This window comes from Perognathus longimembris, chromosome 3, assembly GCF_023159225.1.
Source record: "Perognathus longimembris pacificus isolate PPM17 chromosome 3, ASM2315922v1, whole genome shotgun sequence".
Taxonomy (NCBI): Eukaryota; Metazoa; Chordata; class Mammalia; order Rodentia; family Heteromyidae; genus Perognathus; species Perognathus longimembris.
Window position 1 is genome coordinate 25,244,870 of NC_063163.1, and position 24,171 is coordinate 25,269,040.

The window sequence follows — 24,171 nt, forward strand, 5'->3', positions numbered from 1 at the left end:
AATGTCTTCACCCAAAGTGTCAGTCATGCCTAGCATGAGAATTTCTGTAACTAACTCCAGAGTCCTCATCTTTTGTCAAAGGGAGACAACCCTGAATGGCTCAGAGGAACTTTCAACTGAAGTTATGGAAATATCTTTAAAGGAAGCAAAGCAATTGATCATAAATGCATAAAGGGCAGGAGGAACCTGGCAGGAAAGAAAAACGAATGAAGCAGGCAAGATGTCACCAACTTCTGTCCATTTTAAGGTAGCCGCTTCAGGAATTTGTTGCTAGGTGACAACAGAAGCCTGTAATTATCATAGCTGCTAATTTTCCAAGAGAATAAAAAAATTTTTGTATGAAATCCTCTGAATTTAAAATATTTTTCTATTTTTAAAAGACTAGCTAGCAGCAGAAACCTGGCACTGGTGACTCACGCCTGTAATCCTAGCTACTCAGGAGGCTGAGATTTGAGCATCGCAGTTCAAAGCCAGCCAGGGCAGGAAAGTCTGTGAGACTCTTATCTCCAATTAACTGACAAAAATCTGGAAATGGAACTGTGGCTCAAGTTGTAGAGCGCTAGCCTTGAGTTGAAGAACTCAGGGACAGAGCCCAGGCCCAGAATTTAATCCCCAGGACCGACCAAAAAAACAAGACTAGCAGCACCAAACAAAGTACACCTGAAAAATCAACTTAATCTTTCTGACCATCAGTTTTTAATCTATGTTCTCTGCTCTGACTACTATGGAAATATGTATTCCTTTATCTCATTTCACGTACCAGACAATGCTGAACACATTGATGGCAAGAAGAATGAATAAGAATATATGCAGCTCACCCAGTTCTTGACTTTCCTGGAGTAGTTTATCCTTCACTGAGAAAACTGACTATGATTCTTATTAATTTGAATTGACTGATTGATTGATCTCTTTTTATTCTTATTAAAATAAGAACATACACTTGTGTATCTCACTCATTCACTGACATTTAGCAATTCAAGTGCAAGGGTTGGAAAGTTAGAGTTAAATGTATTGACTTGGAGACTCAACAATTTATACCCTCCTTTAAAAAATGTTTTTGTCCTCTTTCTACTTCTTAACTCCCTTTTCTAATTTATCACAGTAAATAAATGACCAGAGATCTTTTGGCAATAAACATTTAGAAATTACTTTTTAGAGTACAAATATCTTACAAAGAATGGAAAAATGAAAAATTTTTCTTGAAAATGACTGTCTTGCAAAGGCTTTGCTATCCAAACTTATACATGTTGTTTTATTTAGAAACTCATAACTAATAACTAATTAATTCTTTCAACCCTTTTGGAAGGTGATTTTCATGTTGTACATGAGGAACCTGAGTTACAACTAGGTTAACAATGGACCTGACTAATACCACACAACAGGGCAGTGCCCTGTTCTAGGACTTTGACCATTTAGTCCTCACTGCTTATCATTGTGTTGTAAAGTACAACACATCTGTGAGCTTAAATTGGGTTGGGAGGGTAAGAATAGGAGAGCATTTTTTTTTTTTCTTAACTTTAAGAACAGGAGAAAACAAAAAAAGATTTTCTCTGCTTCACTTTTTCTGGGTCTCTGTTGAATATGGTTCTGGCTCTTTCTTCAGTCTCTAAAACTCACACAGTCATATACACAATTTGACTTGCATGGAATCAGCCATTAGGAGTCTAAGTAACTTTACCTTCTGCTTGACTAAGTCCTCATCCTAGGTGAGGCAATGAAGTGATTACAATCTCTTTTCTGTCAGGGTGTTAACAGTGGCTCTTCACCTGTGATGAGAGTTAGATGACATAGTTCTTGCTTCCTCTCTCTTTTCTAAGCAATTGGCCCCATTTATACTTATATTTAGCTTTCAAATCTGATGTAGTCATCAATAGGAATTATTGTTCAGTTCCAATCAAGACAACCAAATCTTGCACACTATTTAGACCCAAGTGGTTTTAATTTACAAATCTCCAAATAAGCTTAAACTTCAAAAAGGTTAAGAATAACACTTTTGTACAAGGTTTATTGTTACCTAATTTTTAATCTTACTTAATATACAGATTCCTCCTATTAACATAATAAGAATAAGATTTATTTGTGAATTTATTTCTTAGGCAATGAAAAACTGATCTAAAAAAAAAAAAAGAAAAGATGTTTGGAAAAGTTTTCTTTCACAGTAAAGTAGACATCCTGAATTAGTCATCTGCAGTGTTAAGAAACTAATATTTTTTCTTTATGCCTTGCAAGCCTCTTAATTTAGCATACCTATAATTGAAAAGCGAAATTTCACAATAAAATAACTCAGTCCATGTTGCTATGGGAAAGTAAAGGGTTTCCTCTTGCTTCAGTTTATTAATTTTCAAGTAATGCTTAAGGGCTAGTTATGATAGTTCTTTACAAGGTAGTAAATATATACTTATCCAGACTGTCTGGGTTGAAAACTAATTACCCTCAGAAACTGAAGCATTCCAGCTTGTTAGTTCTACAAATCAAACAACTCCGAATACAATTTTCATATAAAATCCAGTGTTCAATGTTTTAGGAATATCTTCACCAAGAAAGCAGCAATCTACAACACTTCTCTCCCTTATTCTTGTGTATAAATAAGGCAGCCAGAGCTTTAAAATGTGGCTTCAGAAAGGGAAGCTGGGGAGACAGGTAATAAAAAGAACAAAAGGCATTTAAAGCGGAGCTTTTCAAATAATTAAAAGTTTCCTTGAACACTAAATTGCCCAAGACAGGAAAAAAATAATCTGCAATGTGTAGGGAAATATCCAGTGGTATATAGACTTGAAAGTATAACCCAAACTAAGTAAGTAGGTTTTCTAGAAGTTTCTTTCATACCCTAACTTTTGTGGTGATGAGAGAGAGAGAGAGAGAGAGAGAGAGAGAGAGAGAGAGAGAGAGAGAGAGAGAGAGAGAGAGAGAGATGTGAATTAATGTTAACATAAAGACATAAAGTAGAAAGAATGAGAAAGGGAAGTTTTCCTATTGAGAAGGAAAAAGGAAGTAGAACACAGAAAAAAAAACAAGACATTTGTGGTAGGCTTGCTAGGACATAGAGAAATGAGAGTGGAAATGGCTCAGGAAATCTAAATCTTTAGTAACTGCAAAATGTGGTCGAGTTACTTGAGAGAATGAAAGGGAAGTGGCAATCAATGTACATTCCTTCATGTCAGATACAACTGGATACACTCTGATTTCATGTTTGTAGACATAAAGCGATTCAACAATCAACAGAATTCTTAGGAAAATATTTTGAAGCAATTTACTTTTTTTATAGTTTTATAGTTTTATAGTAGTTTTTATAATTGGTATAGTTTTGAAAAGTTACAAGTAAACACTTTTTTCTACTCACAAAGACTTATTCTTCACATTTTGATCTTTACTGCACAATTTGTAATTTCATTTACAGTGAGCCATACTTTTATTAATAAATTTCTATTTCAAAGAGCAAGTTCATGTATATCTAAGTGCCATTATTTTCTTAAATTGATTTGTTACATGTTTTAAACATTTTCTTAACTTTTAAATGCCCTATAATGTTGGCAATTATTAGTACATAGGAAGCAAAAAGAGATGCATAAGCAATGTGACTAGCCTGAATGGAAAGGGGTAGAATAAAATGCTCATTTTGGGGGACGGTTTGTTGATACTGTTGACATAAAAAGATAAAAAGGCTGAGCCTCAGTATAATCTGTGTCTTTTTTCATCCATAATTTCATCACACTTATTATAAAATTTCGAAAAGTGACATTAATAATTAACAAATGCAAAATTAGGATTATCTCATTTTGTATAAGTCTGTATCAGTATCAATAACAATAACACTAACATCTCATGAACAACTACCGTATGACTATTTAAAACCCAACAGCTCTTCTCTCTCTTGCTCTACTTCTTTTGTATTCATAAAAATGCCACCACTTCACATGTAAGATATTTTTTTCTCCCTATTTTACTTCTTGCTTTTCACTTCCCACAAAATAGAAGCTCCAAAAAGACCCTAAGAAGGTACCAGCCCAGAAACTGCCCCTTCACATTGCAGTTCTTATTTCATGCAATAATGACTTTACTTCATTATTTCAGTCTTATTTGTGCTGTTTGCTTCCCCCATGGAAAGGCAGAGAGAGAAGTGATGCCTACTGCAAAGACCATGAATTAGCACAGACTGTACAAATCACACAACTGCAGTCCATGTGGTTTTAGAGAAAATATGATGTTTGGAGAAATAGAACTGGACTAGTCACATTCAGTTTGATAATGCAGTAGGATGAAAACACCACAAATATAACTCTTTCAGGTTTTAAGCATAAAAGCAGTATTATTGACATAGTTTCATGCAGATTTCTCTTTAAGCTAGGTTATGGTCACACAATAAAATATTTGAAACAAGTTAGAAAAGATTTTCAGCAAACACCACAAGAAATGATGATAGTGGCAGAAACATGCAGGAAAGAATGTACTGAAAATACAACTTAAAATGGCAGAATAAACATAATTTCTAATAGATCTCACTAAGAGTAAGTACTATGAAGTCAAGAAAGCAACCCTTGCTGGGCATATGGCCTAATGGCAAGAGTGCTTGACTTGTATACATGAGGCCCTGGGTTCAATTCCCCAGCACCACATATACAGAAAATGGCCAGAAGTGGCGCTGTGGCCCAAGTGGCAGAGTGCTAGCCTTGAGGAAAAAGAAGCCAGGGACAGTGCTCAGGCCCTGAGTCCAAGGCCCAGGACTGGCAAAAAAAAAGAAAACAAAGCAACCCTATTTTTCAGTATGGATTCTTGGTATTCACAGATGGTCCTAGCATGTTATTAGTGTTCTATTAATTGTAAGTAAAATAAATAGTGAACACAGCAGAGTGTGCAAGAGTGGCATTGAGAAAGGAATAAAAATAATCTTTCTTTATAATAGGGAAATAAATACTCTTTTGAAATCATGAAACGAGAGAACACAAAAATCTTTGTCTTTTCTTATAGATAAGTATTGTCAGTTGCTTTTTCGTAAAAGCTACAAAATATTCCTGTGCCCATTGATTGTCGATGTCCTTGAACATGAAATGGTGGTGATAGTATAATAGAACATTTAATTCTTGAGATCCCATGATTAACACACACACACACACACACACACACACACACACACACGTGTCTGTGTCTATATATGCATGTGGGAAATAATACTTTGTTAAGACCCAAATAACTGGGATCTATTTGTTTAAAATGATCACTTTTAAAAAGTCATCTCTTCACATGTTAATCAAAGTTGAAATCAGTAGGAAACTTGCAAGAAATGTATACACACATACACATATGCACATGTGCATAAACACACACAAGAATGTATATGTGTGTGTGGTAAGTAGCTACTAATATTTAAATTACCTGTATTATCTCCTTCCCAAGCAGGTATGGAAATATGTACATGTCTCCTTAAGCTTTGCAAAAGCAATCATCTTTTTCATGGGGAAAGTAATATAACTGTTAGACTTGTATTGAAGAAAAATCCCTTTCAATTAAAATATAACTGATTTTTTTTTTGTCTTGCGGTATTGATTTCAGAAGTTTTGTGGCCTTTATCTATAGTTTTTCCTAATTTAAGCTAAGTTTAATTACTTTCATACATAGTTGCTAACTGTGAGACTGGTTTTTAAGTCACTTCTGTAGTCAGAGCAATGACCTCAATAACCACAGGATCTCTCTTGTGGTTATTTCTAAATAAAGCTGATGCAATTTTTCTAGTCTAATTTATATAAAAGGATCTGATCTAGGCCAAAAAATATTTTTCTACATTTATCCTGGGAGAAAACATGGAAAGTATCTTAACATTAATTCCAGAACAGTTCTTACTCTATAGATTATGAAATGCCACTTATATTAACTTGGAAATCTGTGACATATTTTCCTTACCAATTTAGATGCAAAAAGAAGCCATTTAATGTGAATTTGATTTATTCTTGTTTAATTGAGTAAGTGGATACCTGCTTCATTTCCTTACATATTTTTAATCAATTGTATTCAAAAGTTGTAAAACATGAAGTTTAAATCTTTATAGAAATGTGAAACAATATGTCAACAGTTAAAACAAAGGTTATATGACTCATTTCAAAGCACTTGTCTTGTTAAGGATAAATTTGGCCAAACCCAATTTTTGACAGAAATATAGTTACTGTTGTGAAAGGGAACATATCAATTTTATTTGCCACCGGCAGTTTTGTTTCTTTCAACTATTTATTACATCAAAGACTTTGAAATTCATTCATTTACATTTCTGATATGTGTTTCATTTGTCTGTGTTGGTGACTTGTAAATCAAACTATACATCTACCTAATAATATCATGGTAATAAAGAAAACCTTTGAGTATGGCTATATTACCATAAATTCTTCGCATTGTAACCCATCTGATTTTTCTAATAACTTATTGCAGTGTGGTAGCATACTTTTTGATTAAGCCATATTGCCTGTTAGATATAAACCATAATGGCTACCAAAGTTGGAAACTGAGACGTTAAAATTGTCAAACATCTAGGGGCTGGGGATATGGCCTAGTGGCAAGAGTGCCTGCCTCATATACATGAGGCCCTGGGTTCGATTCCCCAGCACCACATATACAGAAAATGGCCAGAAGTGGCGCTGTGGCTCAAGTGGCAGAGTGCTAGCCTTGAGCAAAAAGAAGCCAGGGACAGTGCTCAGGCCCAGAGTCCAAGCCCCAGGACTGGCCAAAAAAAAAAAAAAAAAATTGTCAAACATCTAAATTGTGCAATTCAAAAATTAAGCAATGAGATGAGTAATTGCTCCTTTGATGGTTGTTAATTATTAAAGTCGTGTGTGTGTGCGTGTGTGTGTGTGTGTGTGTGTGTGTGTGTGTGTGTGTTGGTCCTGGTGCTTGAACCCAGAGCCTGGTCACCATCTCTCAGCTTTTCTGCTTAAGGCTAGCACTCTTACCACTTGAGCCAAACCTCCATATCTGACTTTATTCTGACTAATTGAATCAAAGAATCCTTTAGACTTTCCTGACTGTAGTCCTGGCATCCCAGCTTCCTGAGTAGGATTATAGGCATGAAGCACTGGTGCAGGCTAAACCCTATTTTTCATTCTTGTTTCTTAAATGAATTCCCATGTTTCTTCATTAAGAATTACTTTTGTAGACAATGGAGTCATGCTTTGGAATAACCCCATCAGTTAGACTCCTGGTGACTGAGTCCTTGTTCCACTCTTAATGAGTGGTAAGCTAGTGAATCTTGAATGAGTTACTTGAGCTCTCATTGCCCATGTTTTCTCACGTGGAATGAGAATGACAATAACACTCTTCAAAATGTCATTAAAAGGCTTGAATGAGCTAATATTTACAAATTTTCAGCTGAGAAGCCAATAAATTCTAAAAAAAAATGTGTCTAATAAATATGCAACAACCTTGTATCAAAAAAACCCTAAATAACACCAAAATATATCGCCTTTCTCTTTTCATATAGTTGAGAAGTGATAAGAAGCTGCTGAAATACAACAAATTATAAGAAGAAATTTTTAAAAATGAAAAAAGCAGGATATGGATTAAATAATATCCAGTCTTTCCCCTACCACTAACTGCAGAAGCAACAGGGACTTTCCTGAAATGCTTTCATCCTCATTAAGTGTAGACATAGATAGAGTCTGTGCAATACTGGTTTTCTGTGTTGTGATGAAAACCATGATTAGCCCTAAGGTATAACTGAAATATGTACTTACTGTTGTTGTAAAATATTACTGACAGCCATCCAAAACTTAAGGGACCTTTTAATAATTATTTGACCTTGTCCTATAAACCATCTTTTAGAAAAAAATAACTTTTAAAATAGCAGTATAGCATCTAATATAACTGGAATCTAACCAAGAATGTAACTAGAGATCCTTATAAATACATGTTTTTCTGGTTGAAGGCTGTGAAGCAACTTGAGAAACTATTAAGAAAGTTATAACTTCCTACCTTAACAAATATAATTTAAAATAACCTGATAGCTAGATGCCAATAAAATAGAAGCACCCCGTTCCCCTTAGAAGTCTACACTCGTCAATGTCTACCCCTAGTACCTCTCCTACTTTGCCTTCCCTTCTTTTCCCACTGGGCCAGTTCTATGAGTTACCTTGACATAATTGGCAACAGCATCCTCAAATCTGAACTTGCAATCCCCAGTTCTCTCAAAAGTTTACCTCTTCAGACCAAAAAGAGGCCCCTATCCATTCAAAGGGATAGGCAATTGATGGCTTTAGGAATGGTGATGAGTTCTAAGCCTGCGTTTAGAAAGATGATCCCCAGTGCCAAGGATTTCCACCTTGCTTGGAGGGGCAGGTCTGACTCTCTCCTGCATGAGTGTACTGATGAACAAGATAAAATCTAAGAAGATATTCTTCAAAACTCACATAAGTAATTAGCTTCATTCACTCCTGTTATGCAACAAGAGACTCAAGAACATAGTAAATATTTTTTTTTCGACTGGGATATATACTGTTTTTACTAAGTGGTCCAATGATCCTGAATATTTAGACAAATAGTCTATTTAAAGTAACATGAGTCTAACCAATTTTCATTCATTCTTCCTTACTTCTAATATTATTTTCTGGCTTTACCTCAAGGAGTGACCTCATTGACTTTTGTACAAACTCAGTGTGGTGACACATCAAGTTAGAAAACCATTGAGTAAATATTTACACTATATTTATTATGCACCAGGAACAGAACCAGCACTGAGGACAAAGAATTTCAAAAAATAGAGACATTTCTACTTTTTCCAGATTTCAAATCTAAGATAAAACAACAAAACAATGTTAAGTTAAGTGTATGATAAGTGATCGATAGTGAGTTCTGAAAGAACAAGCTGCCTTTAAAAACAAGGGTCATCCTGGGAGAGATATGTTTTTAATTATTATTGTTTTTAAGTAGCTGTACAAAGGACTGGCCATTTAACAAAGCAGTTTATGAATACAATATATCTTGATCAATGTCACACCTTTCAACCTTCTCACCCATATCTTCCTTGGTTAAGAAAAAGGAAATAGTGGGGCTGGGGATATGGCCTAGTGGCAAGAGTGCCTGCCTCATATACATGAGGCCCTGGGTTCGATTCCCCAGCACCACATATACTGAAAATGGCCAGAAGTGGCGCTGTGGCTCAAGTGGCAGAGTGCTAGCCTTGAGCAAAAAAACAAAGCCAGGGACAGTGCTCAGGCCCTGAGTCTAAGCTCCAGGACTGGCCAAAAAAAAAAGAAAAAGGAAATAGTGAAAATGTGGACAACCTATATATTTTTAAAGATGCAAGTTCAAGGAACTGAAGAAGAATGTGTTTTTAAACCATGTATATATATATATATATATATGGTTATATGTATAAGTGATTTCTAAAATATACATGTGCATGATTTCTAACGTATACATGATTTCTAAAAATACATATATGTGCTCATACATTTGGACATATGAGTTTGAAGAGAGAAATATGTGATCATTATAATGTGCACATTTTGCATTATGCACACCTTGGAAATTATATGAGTTTAGACCTGATTTGAATAGTAACTGTTAAATGGGTGTTGGTAGAAGAAACATGATCCATTTGTGTGTATTTTTTTAATAAAACACTGTTATCAGCCTCAACTATTTATTAAGAGACTTTGGTCATGAAATAGGCAGAAAGTAAAGGCAACTCATTTCAAGGATATGACAAGGTTTGAGAAAAATCAAGTCATATGAAAGCTAGCTGGATGCCAGTGGCTCACATCTGAAATCCCAGCTACTCAGGAGACTGAGATGAGAGGATCATGGTTCAAAGTCATCTAGAGCAAGTAAATATGAGTCTTTTACCCCCAGCTAATCACCAAAAATCCAGAAGTTGAGCTTTGGCTCGACTGGTAGAGCAAAAATTGCTCAGGGACAGCACCCAGGCTTGAGTTCAAGCCCTAAGACTAACATAAAAAAATTTTAAAGGTACAAAAACTGAAAATAGAATATTACTGATGGAGTGTGGAAGTTGATTAAGAGGGAGAATAGAGGCTAAGCACTGATTTTTTGTAGTCAGCTTTTAGTAATAAGAAGAAAGTGGTTTTGGCTTTAGGGAAGGAGATCGAGTTTAGTGTTCTGAGATGAGTGTTCTTGGATGCGATAGTGCTGGGACATATAAATGGAGGGAGGTGCACAGCTAGTGGAGACATTTAGGGAAGAGACAAGCTGTAGAAATAGATTTGGATAAAATCAGCAGCTAGAGAGTCAATGAAACCATGCTAAGGGAACAAAGCACCGAAAGGAGAATGTAAAGTAAGCACAAATGTTGGAGGGTAAAAATTTGAGATGGGAAGAGAAAGAACAAAGTGTGGAGAATTGAGAAGACACCATGAGAAGCATTAAAAATTAGGGCAGAAGATTCCAGACATTTTAAATGCATCTAAGAAGGTATTATTTTTTAAATAAACAAAACCAGTTGTCACTGAGCAGACCATATTTACTCAGACACATGCTCTTATACTGTTTTTTTCCCATAGACTACACACACCTATAATCATACCCACATAAACTCCAAGTAAACACCCACACGTGTCCACAGACACCACACATAACTCCACAACCTACAAGTGTGACAATATCACATACAGAAATTCTCATTCATTAAATTCAACCCCAGGTCATTGCTCACATACTAATTACTAACTTAGAGAAGTCTACCTATTTAAAATGAGAAAGCTGTGGTTTATGATTTCAACAACAATATGGCTCAGTTTTCCATCTGTTAAGTGGGCACGGTAATGCTAGCATAGAGAAGATCGGCAATTTAATTGATGCTTATAAAGATGAAAGGTGTTATGTAATGCTATTACAAGTGGTGTTGGAACTGAAGGTGATGACCTACCGTAGCACTGGAGTATTGCAATAGTCGAAACCACAATGTAATCCAGGATGATAAAATACAAGATGTTATTAGATGACTTAGAAGTAGTGAGACAATGACTGTGATGGCCTTCTAGACTTTGATTTTTCCTTTTTTCTGAATTAAATAACTTTTAATCCGTATTACTCAAGCTGAACAATACAGAAAAAAAATAAGCAAAAAATAAATGCTCTCAGACCTGTGAGAAATAGTTATTATATGTTCAATATTTGAACATATAATTTTACTTAACCTCCAAAGTTTGATATAAAAAAATCCATACCTAACAAGTAGATTAGTAACAATAGAAAGTGATTTGAAAGGCACAAAGAACTTCATTTATCATATCTAAAGTGCTAAAACTGTCTTTCTCACTGTATACAAAAACAAACTTCAAATTTGTCAAATGACCTAAATATTAAACCTGCAGCTATGAAGGTCTTACAAGAAAACATATGAGAAACACTTGAGATAATTGCTACAGGCATTTTTAAAGATATGAGCACAGGAGTCAAGAAAAATTAGACAAATGGGACAAATTAAGTTATTAACTAGACAAATAAAGTTATCTTAGGAAGCTGTTGAACCATTCAGGCTAAAATGAACACAGGGCAGAGACAGCATGTAAAAGGAGAGAACAATTTTGTAAACTATTAATCTGACAAGTGAGTACGATCACAACATATAAGGAATTTACAACAACTCAATGATATAAGTTCAAAAGCTTTAAGAAATAAGCAAAATATATGGCTCGATACCTCTCAAAGGAAAAAAAATGGTCAACAAATTGTGAATCCAAAGTCCAGTTTTCTCAGCCATCACAGAATTAAAATCAGAACCACCATAAAGTATTTTTTTACCACTTCATATGGCTATTACTTGAAAGATAGACAAATAAATAAATAAATGCCAAAAAACAATATAATAAAATGGAATCTTCATAAGATGTAGCTGGGAATGAAGTTAACATAAATATTAAGTATTAAGTAGCTCATCATGTAGGTTTCTTTTCTTTTTTAAATTGACTTATTTATTATCAAAGTGATATACAGAGGAGTTACAGTTTCATTCATAATGCAGTGCATGCATTTCTCATCAAACATATTACCTCCTCCCTCATTTTCTTTCACTTCACTCCCTCCAAGCCCCCCCACCACAAGTTGTACAGTTGGTTTACAGCATTTAGTTTTGTAAGTATTGCTGTTGCACTGTTTTGTCTTTTACCTTTTGTCTTTCCATTTTGATGTTCCCCTTCCCTTCCCTACTTCCAATAAACATATATACAATAACCAGAGTACCAGAATCAGTTACAGTGATATCTGGGGTGAAACCATGGGGAAGAAAGACAAAAGAAAATGTCATAATTTCATATGGTATGTTGAACATAACAGCAATGATAAAACCACTTATTTCCATAACTTGGAGTTCATTTCGCTTATGGATATTTCATTACTTTTGTTGTATATACTCATTTTATCCTTTATTGGTCATATGGTTTCTTGTTCTCTGCCTTAACATCATACAAAAATTTGGCTGGAAGGCTCTTTAGGAATCTTTAATTCAGTTTTGATTCCCACAGATGAGTAAACTGAATCCATGTTGAACAATCTATCACCCCAAATTACCCAATTAGAATAGAAAATCCAGTTTTAGAATATCTGGGTTTTTTTCCTCAGTAGACACTATTTCTCAAATAAGAAAATATGCCTGAAATTAGATACCCTACTAGACAAAATTTTTAAGAAATATTAACATAAGAAGAAAAGACACATTAGCAATAGAGCATTTTAATTACTTTAACAGATATAGTAAATTAAATATTGATAATAAAATATCTATCACTGAAGAAAATTCATACATGAGAGACACAAAAGAAGTAAAAAAGTTAAAATTCACAAATTACAATGGAATTATCTGATATTTGTCATTGCTAATATCGGTGAAAGAAAAAATACACTGTTTGCTCTTGATGTCCAATATGATTTATTTTTTCAACAAACATATTTTAGCACACCTTCTATTTCAGGTACTATAGCAGCTATGAGGGTACAAGAGAGAAAAATTATAAAACACTACTGTTTTATCTTGCTTAGTATAAGAATAAAATATAAAAGCTAAAATAAAAATAATTCAGATTTTAATCAGTGCTAAAAAGGAAACTAATGATGTTGGTAGACTGACCTGCTGATTTAGATAGATTGACCTAAGAAAAGTGGAAATAACTACATGCCTGAAGGATTAAAAAGAAGCAGCTAAGTGAGAGGAGAGTTCTGAACAGAAAGAATGACATGGCAAGAACAAACTTGGTTAAAAAGAAACCCAGTGTGTGTGGTAGGCAGGGAGCAAGTAAGTTGTGTAAAGGTCATGGTATACATTGTACTGTGCAGTACAAATGAGGATCAGGAGTTTGGGCTGGGTAGTAGAAGACATAGGAAGGCTTTCTTTATGGCAGTATGTGGTTGAATATGTGTTTTCAAGACGGGCCTTATGGTTATATTAAAGTTGCATTGTGAAAGGACATAGAATGAAATCACGGAAAGTTGCTCAGAAGTATTATGGTGGTCCAGGTGGGAATAGAAGGTAAGCTGGACACTCTTCTGTCCAGAAGAGTGATAATAATGAGATGTGGACAAATACACTGTCAGTGACATATTGAAGGCAAAGAGAATGAGACAAATGGAACAAGAAAGAAGTAAGGATAACATTGGGGATGATATTTGATTGACCAGGTGTACAGTTCTTTCATCTACATAGAGAGGAAAGACAAAAATGGAAGTTCCTTTTAAAAGACGAAGTGAAGAATTCCTCATGATCTATTTCTTGCACATCTATGTGGAGACATAGGAGGCAGTTGCCTGTGTGGTGCAACTCAGAGTCAGAATACATTAAATATGTTAATTAATTGAAATGAATGAGCAATTCAGGAATAATAGAGACTTCCAAGCAGAAAAGAAAGAAGAAAGAGAGAGGGAGGGAAGAAGGGAGAAATGGATGCAGGAAAGAGGAGGGAAGAGAGGGAGGTCACAGGTCAAACTTGGAAATCAGACAATGCATCCTGAAGGTACTCATTGGGCAAAAGAAACTATTTAAGAAGCAACATTACCATGTAGCACATCAGATCACAGGAAAACAAGAAAAGTAAGACACCTTTTAAGTACTGAAAAATGTTTTAGTCAATCTAGTATTCTATACTGAAAGGGAAAATAAACAAGTGAAAGGGAAATAAAAATTTCAAAGTTAAAAAATAAAACATTAAATATGTAAGTTTGAGAGTTACATAAAACAATAAGGGCTTTATGAAGAAGGAAAGTTAGGAACTGAATGTTACAGGCTCTGCTACATATAGAAAAATAAGGGGAAAAAAACAGTAATTGAAATTAAAAACCACTAAGCAGATAGGTACAAGGAATATGTAGAACGTGAGGTGTTTGGGAAATCAAATATGTCAGGAGAAAGAAATGGTCAGTAATGCCCATTTTTCCCCAGAAGGGGGAAAAAAGTCAAATTAATGAGTTAGCGAAATCCTTTCTTATTTGGCAACTTGAAGGATGTTGGTGATCTTGAAAAGGCTAGTTGTTTTTTTTGTTTTTTTTTTTTTTTGGCCAGTCCTGGGGCTTGGACTCAGGGCCTGAGCACTGTCCCTGGCTTCCTTTTGCGCAAGGCTAGCACTCTGTCACATGAGCCACAGCGCCACTTCTGGACATTTTCTGTATATGTGGTGCTGGGGACTCGAACCCAGGGCCTCATGTATATGAGGCAGGCACTCTTGCCACTAGGCCATATCCCCAGCCCATGGCTAGTTTTTTTTAGTGATCATTATTGCCCTAGCTAGGATAGATTGATGTGAAACAATAAGTGTAGACAAATATTTCAGGGAAAATGGAACCCAGGTGGCAGAGATATTGAAACAAAGATGTGTGTGTGTGTGTGTGTGTGTGTGTGTGTGTGTAAGACTGAAGAATTAGATCACCAATATACTAAAGGAACTACTTTGAGATAACACCTTAAAGGAGGACATGCAACAGGGCTAGCTAGAATCTGGGATATTTTCATTTCTGCCATTTTCTTCTCCTTGACAGGAAGGGTGGCATGCCATAGAATGTGTATGAAAGTGTCTACGTGATGGCTTTTTCTGACAGCTCCCAATGACATTTGTCTGAGAACACAAAACAAGACCCTGTGAAGAAAATGGATGTATTTCAGTGCTTGAAAAAGAATATTACTCTCACCATATCAAACACAGAAGAATTTGCCATAAGAAATCAGGGGCTTAAAAAATCATTGGGTAAGAGAGAGATTGGAAGAGCAGAAGTCAAGGGGCTGCCAGAACATTGGCTTAGATGGCCCAGCGTCCATTGCAATGATCCAGTCAGGAATCCACTGCTGCCACCCAGCCAAGGAGCTGCTGCTTGTGTGTCGTATGGTCACTGGAAAGAACCACATCTTTCAGATGCCACCATGTGCACCCAGGGGTAGAAGGGCTGAAGTGAACCTTTAAATAGGTCTCTGAGAGTATGTCTAGGCTAGTGTCTCATGGCTATTCTCACCACTAACAGCAGTTACAGTGGTCAGGCAACCAAAACACACACTCACCAAGCCAATGGGGATGTCACTGATAAATTATTCCAACAGCAGATATTAATAGTAGAAGAAGCAATTGTCCCAATGTTTCTCATAAGAACATCCAAGAAGAGTGAGAAGATACTCTCTACTTCAGATACCTCCCAAATCTCTCATGGGTCCATATACTTAGGGAAACTAATTCACATCCAGAACAATCAGTACAAAGGAATCTGGATAATGGTTTGTTTTATATTGTGAGGTTTTCTTTCTTAACTTTCCATCTTTTTAAATTGTTCTTTCCATTTTATTTTTAGCACAGAAGGTAAATGTAATAGAATTTACAGGTCTCTAAAATCCAGTGAAGAAATTAATTTACCTGAGGCTCTATAGCATCACCTATAAATTTGTTAATATTATTACTAATAATCACAAAATAAGTAACATGAGGGATTAAACTAAAAGTTATACTGAAAATAAATAATAGAATGTCTCTGCAATAAAATGCATTAAAGCAAGTGAAAAATAATGGTTATTCATGTATAATTCAAATGAGTGAATGTAAAAATGAATGTGAAAATTCATGCATTCAGTAAACTTTATTGAACTCTACATCTACAATAGAGCACATAATGTGTGTTATTAAAGGTACAAGACAATAAGGCATAAAATATGATCTCAAATGTCATTTTAAAAATCAGGGTATAGGTATGTGCATATCACACCATTCCTTCTGTAGATTAATCAGTATTACCACTTTACAGGTAAAATAGCTGAGGCCTAGGAATATTAAATAATTAATCTGATGCTAATTAAATTGTTCAGTAGTAGATGAAAAGTAAGCATTTTGATGGTAGAATAAAAATGTTAATTTAATCTAAGGTCATAGAAAACTTTTATTGTTTTGAATTAGTCAAAGAATATTTCAGACATTAAATTTTGATATTATATATATGTATGATTAAGTAGATGACCATTTTGAAACTGGCTTTTTCTCTTCACCTTAAAAGAAATATTCTTTTTCATATTTTCTTTACTGATTAGAGATACCAAAGAAATTATGAAAACCAAAGCACAATAAATGTATTTTTAATTTTTAAGTAACTCTAAATAAATCTACCCTTTAAAATAATTTGCTCAAATGTTGTTTTATAACTACTTCATCCTCAGAGTAATCTTTAAGTAAATAGGACACCTATATATGACAAAGAATTAGCTAATCTTCAAATAGTAAAATAAATATGTAACTACAATATTCTTTATTTCTTTTTTTTTCAGCAGTGCATTTGAAAAAGAAGAAATAAACTTTATTGAAAATCAGTTCAACGTGGTTGCTTTTCCTTAAATATATTAGTTGTCATGTAATATACTGAGCATTTTAAAAATATTTGTTTTCAAATCTATTTGTATGAGCTATATGGATCTGTTACTTCTTAACAAGTAGTATCAGAGTACCAACTTTTATCCAGAAATTAATAAAACATGTTCAGGGGAAAAAACAACCTAAGTCCTGTACAGTAGGCAGAAGTTCTATATTCAGTCTTCTGTGTGTTTTCTCTTTTCATAAGCTGGTTTGTTTTCATGACAGAAATCAGACTGATGTCTTGATTTTTCTCAAAACTGTTTATTCTAACTTGTTAGCTGTAAGAGTTACACTGCTGTGTCTGTAGACATAATGTAGGATCTAGAGGGCAAAGACTTAATTCACTGTTACTTCTGATATATCCCAATGTCCAAGTGTCTGATGCATGATAAAAAAATCAATATATATTTATTGAACAAATGAATGCATGCAGGTGCTGTAGCCATTGCTGCTGATCCTGCACTGTGTCTGTGTGTGTGTGTTGCTAAGGCCAAACCCAAGATCTTTTCATGTATGCCAGCAAGCAAGTGCTATACTACTGAGATAAACACCTAGATCCTTGAATATAGCTTCTATGTTGATAGTACTACTTCATTTCTTTAAGGACAAACAACTGATTTTAATTGACATATACTAATTTGTCATTTATGGTTCCCAATACAATGTTCTTAAATACATACACATAGTGAAATGGCAAAATCAAGTTAATTAATATATGTATCACCTAATCTTATCAGGGGGTGAATACTTAAAACTTCACTCTCTTAACTTTTTTTAGTATATAACATCGTTGTTTTTTTAACTACAGTTACCATGTTGTCCAATAGAACACATTCTCTCTAACATATTCCCCCCGTAATTTTGTTATGTGATTAATGTCTCTCCAACCTTTCACCTTGGAGCTCTTCATGTAACTATTTTCTTCACGGCACACATGAATTTAAGTTTTTAGATTCCACAATTAATAGATCATGCAAAACAACTGTCTTTTATGATTTCATTATTTAAAATCCTTTGCTTAGTACCTGCATTGTCCTAGGTTTTATGCTGACTTTAAAAATACAAGTGTAGGCCATATACAGCTTTTTCATAGAAGAGATCTGGTTGGCAATCCTAATCTATAAATGTATAAATAAAATATACTATTTATGTGCTAAGAGAGCAATGCTGATCGAGTAGAATTTTAATAGTTGTGTCAAATATAACTTCATCAATCAAATGGTCTGTCAAAAGTTGTCTTAAAATCTTCTGTGGAGATTGGTATCTTTTCTTCTTTACACTATTGTTTGAATCATATACAGAGACTTGAAAGATGAAGCCAAGTTCGGTGGGCCTGAGTCCATCAGAAGTAGATGGAGGAGAAATGAGGCAGAAATTCCCAGATTCTCATTGAAACTGATCGGGATAGCTTGTAGCCAGCTTGTTAGGCAGAGGGAAGGGATCACTAAATCTGTGACTCTTAAGTGTTGGCAGAAGGAGCTCACAAAGGGGATCCAGGTGACTTGGGAAGCATGGTAAATCAGCATTAGATGAAAAGTGAAAGGTGATCCTTTTTTCCTTGAAGTGAATTTCTCCTGGTCTCTGTTACACGTATCTATTCTACTTATCTACTTCTATTCACATGTCTACTGCTCTTTATCGTTTTTGCAATTCCTAGCACCTTATCAAATTTTTATAGTACTTAAAGTTAAGTATATTGACATTAATTATTCCTCTGTTTTTTAATGAAGTCAAATATATTAGGTGTATCTCTGACCTTCCATGTAGCTCTTAAACGTTTTTCAAAGATAACTTCTGATTTTAAAAAATATTCACACCAATCTTAAATTCTGTGATATTAAGTCAAATGCACTATTACTACTTTTTTAAGTATAAATATTTTAGCTCTTGAGATTTTTCTTCCTGAAGTATATCATATTCTACAATGGAAATAGTATGTATTATCATAGTTGGAGAAAATTCAACAGAACCCAATTATTCTCTGCCCACCATTTCTTGTTCCTCTTAACTTGAAACAACTTAATCTTTGCCCTGAGTGATTACGCAGTAATTATTTTGTGGGAGGCGGAAAAGATTGCCTGAGGTCCTGCCATCAGCGTGTCTGGCCCTGTCCCTAACCTGGGTGTGGGGTGAGAAAGGGGGTGAGCTGAGTCTGCTCTTGGTGACTCAGGCAGTTAGTTGAAGGTATCAGATGTGTGAAACCGTAGTTAAAGGTAAGTGTTGTAAAGAGGCATCATTGAATCAGTATGAGGCATGTAATATACATTCAATTCTTGGTAGGAGATCACACAAGATGAAAGCATCATTAAAGGCTTAACTTTTGGAAGGACAGTTCAAAAATGTATCTAACCATTTCTCTGTGCATTGAATAAGTCAACGTTACTGTAATTGCTATCAGTATTGTTTTTATTTTCCAATTTTCATCCATCAGAAGCTTAGATCTAGGTGGTTTTACATTGGTATGCCATCTAAATTGAGGGAGCATGGAGTGTTCAGAAAGCGAAGCTATCACAGTATAGATTACTGTTATCTCCTGAAGTTGAAATAGTGTTCAGGTTGAACAAAATGGCAGTTGTGAATTCCAAAATTAGATTGCTACTTAAGTGCAGAGTTATAGTAATGATTATGGTAATCAGTTTAAATAAATAACAACAATATAATCTGAAATCTCCATTCAGAGGGCAAAAGGATTCAGATCCTCATTACTTGGAAGATAATCTGAAGCATGTCAACTGGTGGTGAGATTTTAGGAAATGGAGTGGAAGAATTTGGGCAGAAAACAAACAAACCAAAGCAATTACAGAAAAGCAGATAAGAGGTGATATTTATTTCATATTAATACTGTGGATAATGTGACAAAAATTTTATAATGCACTATTTGCATGTTGTAAATAAAACTGAATTTACTTCAACAACAGTGAACCATTAGTGAAAGAATAAATAGAGTTCACTTTCATCTACTAGCTCTACTGGTAGACATTCCTAGACATGGATAAGTAGACACTCAACAACCAAACTTCATATTATCTATTTATTAGGCTCTACCTTAATATTAGCAGATCCAAGACTATATAATTAGCATTCATAAACCATTAACATAACTAGTTCTGAATTGGTTTATAGGATTTGAATATCTATGACACTGTCTATACACTTTTGGTACTATAAATTTTTGTCTGGGACATAATTATCTGACTCTTCAAAATTTTATCTCATACTTAATTACATGTACATGGAAATCTTTGCATTTATGTAATTGAATATAGTGAGCAATGACATATTTAAAGTATGCCTTTATTCACTGTGAATATCTATAACTTAAGAGAAAATGATGATATAAATGTAAAAACAAAAAAAAAGAGCATCTAAGGCAGGTATAAAATTGTTCATCAGAATGTCAAGGCAGACAGGGGAAATAAAGTGAAAGCTTCATCTCAGAATCCCAAGGGCATTTTTTTTTTTTCTGTATGAGTATGTCTGTGCTTAAACACTTCAGCATCATCAGTATCAGAAGAATAAATGCAGGTATTTTTCATTTGTATCTGCTGTATCCTACATTAAAAGAAATTGAATCAACCAGAGAGTTAAAGTTTTCTATGTGAAACACCACAGAGAAATTGAAGAAGAAAGTAAAAACAGTGATGTGGTATAATTATGGAAACTTCGCGAAGAGGCACTGCAAGTACAAATTGATTATAGACTTAGTCTTATTTGTTGTGACATTTAGGGAACAAAGCTTTAGAAATGAATGTCAGGAAAATGTTCACATGCTATCCTGTTCCTGTGGTCCTATTTTTATTAGTTTCATTGGGGAATTTCCTATATTCTTAAAATGACTTTACAGCTCATTGACAATTTTAAGACAATTGTCTGGGAACTCAGCACTCTTTAAATGAACATAAAGCAATGAGAGAGCAATACAGAGGGTAGGGATTGTGTTCCCTAAGATCTCAACCTCAGAAGTGCCACAGTCCTACAGAAGAGCCCGGAGGTAGTTACAACCTCAGTGTTTGTTTCCTCACCAGAGGAATGAGGGAAATAGTACTAATCTATCCTGTGGAAGTGTCAGGAGAAGAATTAATTAATGTTTAGAAAGGACTTTAAGATTCCTGGATGAATGGTACTTAGTCAGAGCAAAGCATTATTATGATGGTTTTCATAGTTATGATTACTGTGATATTAAATATATTAAATGCATTCTATTGCCCTGTGAATTCTGCACTAGGGGTTACATATCAAATAGTTAAAGAAAATAACTAATACTTGTTTTTGATTTCACAGTGATTTATGAGTTAGGTAGAACAGGAATCTGTGTTTGTGTTTCTATTCCTTCACGTCTAAATTTACCCTTTAGAAAATATCTAATAATGCTTGTCTATTTAGCAGACAATAGTAAGCTTTCCATCTTGAAGTTTCATGAAGACTCTTGGAGCCGAGGGAGGTCTCTATACTACTAGAACACTGTGAGCACGCCCAGAGACAGTTTCTCCTGAAATAAGCCATTCTTAATGTTTGGGGTGGTAATATTGCAAAAAGTGGTTTGAAGGGCATAATGACATGTTTGTTTGTTTTTTCCAGTTAGCCAGCCTGACGTAGTCAGAAAGCCTGACGTAAAGAGATGGCACCCAGGCTTCTTTCCAGGTAGTAATTGAGTTGCTATCTCAAAAATTCCACACAAAATAGGGCTGGAGGAATGATTCAGTGGGAAAAGCATGAAGGACTTAGATTCAAATTCCAGTGCCACTTCCCCCTACCCTCAACAACAACAAAAAGCCAAGCAAGCAAACAAACAAAAAATCCCAGTAGTTCTAATACTCTTGGAAATATGGAGAAAGTTCAGCCCAATTGCTTAGATTTACTGTCTCTGGAATTTTCTTATTTTCCACAAACTTGCTATCCCACATTTTTAGTATGGAGTCAAAGAGAACTGTGGCTTGATGAGGTGGTACACATCTGTAATCCCAGCTACTCAATAGGCAAAAGCAATAAGGTCACTATTTGAGGCCAGCCCAGGAAAAGTTAATGAGGTCTGTTTTTTTTTTTAAATATTTTTAAAATATATTACTTAAATACAACTACTTAAGTTGTATAAAGGAGGTGACATTGAACAAAGCAGTTCATGAATGAAATGCACCTTGCAAGTGTGACTTCCTTCATCATTCGCATCCCCCTTCTACCCACCCTTTTCTTACTTTTGTGGTATATACCATGAGTTCTTGCCTGCATCCTCCTCCCTAGGCCCCATTCATTGCTCTCTACCCTTGGTCTCAATCCTCCCCCATGCCCTTACAAGTACCCATTTCTTTTTTTTTTTTGCCAGTCCTGGGCCTTGGACTCAGGGCCTGAGCACTGTCCCTGGCTTCTTCCCGCTCAAGGCTAGCACTCTGCCACTTGAGCCACAGCGCCGCTTCTGGCCGTTTTCTGTATATGTGGTGCTGGGGAATCGAACCTAGGGCCTCGTGTATCCGAGGCAGGCACTCTTGCCACTAGGCTATATCCCCAGCCAAGTACCCATTTCTTGGTGCTTATTTGTTTGGACTTTAACTTTCGACAAAATTACATTATTTGAATTTTTCATTGAGTCTACAATACTTCGGTTAATTAATTTGTAACCACTTGCATACCACTGAATGTGTTTACTTATAGGTTCAAAGCTTCATTCTAGCTACCACCAATGAGGGAAACCATACAGCCTTTGTTTCGCTGAATCTGACTTACTTCACTTAACAAATTTTTTTCCAAGTTTTTCTTACAAATGGTACAACATCATTATTTTTGATGGATAAGTAAAATAGCACAATATCATAACTTCTGATGGATGAAATTCCGATGCATATACCACATTTTCTTGATCCACTCATCCATTGAGGGACATCTGGATCAATTCTATATCTTGGCTATCATGAATAGTGCTATAATGGACATGGTGGTGCTGGTAGCCTTACTGTAACTTTGTTTATACGCTATTAAATAAATACCCAGGACTGGAATGGCTGTGTCATTAGATAAGAGACTTCTTAGCAGAAAGAATAAAAAAGGCCAGTAGACATGAAGAAATGTTCAACATCACTATCCATAGACGAAATACACATCAAAACAACATTGAAATTCTTCCTCACCCCAGTTAGAATGGTCATTATCAGGAAAACAATAACAAATGCTGGAGAGGACATGGTTTACATTGATGGTGGGAATGTAAGTTTGTCTGGAAATAGTATGGAAGGTCCTCAAAAAAACGAAAGTATGAGATTTTTTTTAAAGCAAGTTGGGCATGATGACTCATATCTATGGCTCAACTATTTAGAAGGTGGAGTCAAAAGGATCTTGGTGTGAAACACATGGGGACAATTAGTGAGAAGTCCTATGTGAAAAACAAAGCAAAAGCAAAAAGATTGGGAACTTGCACGAAGAGAAAGAGCTCTTGACTGGCAATCACAAGGATCTGAGTTCAATGCTCAGTAAAAATAATAAAAGACAATTGTAAATTTAATTAAAACAACAACTGGTACTACGGCATATGAGTGGTCTATGAAGCAGATTATACAAGTGACTAACACAGGCTCCTTATTCTTTGTAAGGGTAAACTTGCCTAAATTGCTTTGAATCTACTAGTGTTTTGTTCCATTATTTTTGATAAGTTAGTGAGCTATTTTCAATCATTATCATTTTAACCATAAAGCCTATTTACAGAAGATTTAATATGTGATCAGCTGTGTGTGTGTGTGTGTGTGTGTGTGTGTGTGTGTGTGTGTGTGTTTGCCAGTCCTGGGGCTTGAACTCATGGCCTGGTACAGTCTCTGAGCTTTTGTGCTAAAGGCTAGCCCTCTACTACTCTAGCCACAGCTCTACTTCCAGCTTTTGGAGGTTAATTGGAGAAAAGAGTCTCACATACTGTCTTGCCTGGCCTGGCTTAGAATTGTAAACAGCTAGGATGACAAGCATGAGTCACAGCATGTGATCAACTTCTGTAAAGCGTGGACACTCTTGCTCTAGTCACATTGTAAGTCATGGTCAAACATTTTACCTGTGATTTATACACTTTGCTGGTTGGGTTTCTTTCTATTCTGTTCCTTTTTTTTTCTTAAATGTTCTTGTAAACTAGAATGTGTGTGTGTGTGTGTGTGTGTGTGTGTGTGTGTGTGACACAGAGAGAGAGAATCAAGAATGTAAAGTCACGTGTCACAAACAACTAAGTGGGTTTATTAGTCTCAGTAACAAAGTTCAGAGATAGAGCAGTTGCCAGATTTAATCATGACTATTTCTTTCTGCTCTACTTTCTGGATTATCTAATTTATCTTCATCTCCTTTCCAACAAAGTTGTAAAATGTCTGTCAAAAGCATAGGACCATATTCCCCACAGTCACCTGCC